Raw genomic sequence first — 589 nt, forward strand, 5'->3', positions numbered from 1 at the left:
CTGTTCTGACTACTGCCTCTTGGTCCAAGTATAGGTTTCGCATTAGCACGATTAAATGCTCTGGGATTCTCATTCTTCCCAAAGTCAGCCACAGTTTGTTATTATCCACTCAGTCAAACGCCTTTGCATAATCAATGAAACACAGATAGACATTCTTCTGGTATTCCCTGCTTTCAGCTAAAATCCATCTAACATCGGCTACAATATCCCCAGTACCACGACCCCTTCTAAACCCTGCCTGGACTTCTGGCAATTCTCTGCTGATGTGCTGTTGCAGTCGTTTTTCGATAATCTTCAGTTCAATCTTGCTTGCGTGTGAAATCAATGATCTTGTTCTGCAGTTTCCACACTCAGTTGGGTCACCCTTCTTTGGAATGGGAACAAATACAGATCTTTTCCAGCCAGTTGGCCAAGTGGTTGTTCTCCAGATTTCTTGGCACAGCTTGGTTAGCACATCCAGGGCAGCATCTGTTAGCTGAAATACTTCAATTGGTATACAGGGTAGAAAAGGATTATTCTGATCTGTTGTTTATAAGGTTCCTATGAGTCATACTCAACTTGACAGCCCCTAACTATAACAACAAAGAGA

Source organism: Elephantulus edwardii, unplaced genomic scaffold (assembly GCF_000299155.1).
Source record: "Elephantulus edwardii isolate Elephantulus edwardi_28Jun2011 unplaced genomic scaffold, EleEdw1.0 scaffold00025, whole genome shotgun sequence".
In the NCBI taxonomy this organism is placed as follows: Eukaryota; Metazoa; Chordata; class Mammalia; order Macroscelidea; family Macroscelididae; genus Elephantulus; species Elephantulus edwardii.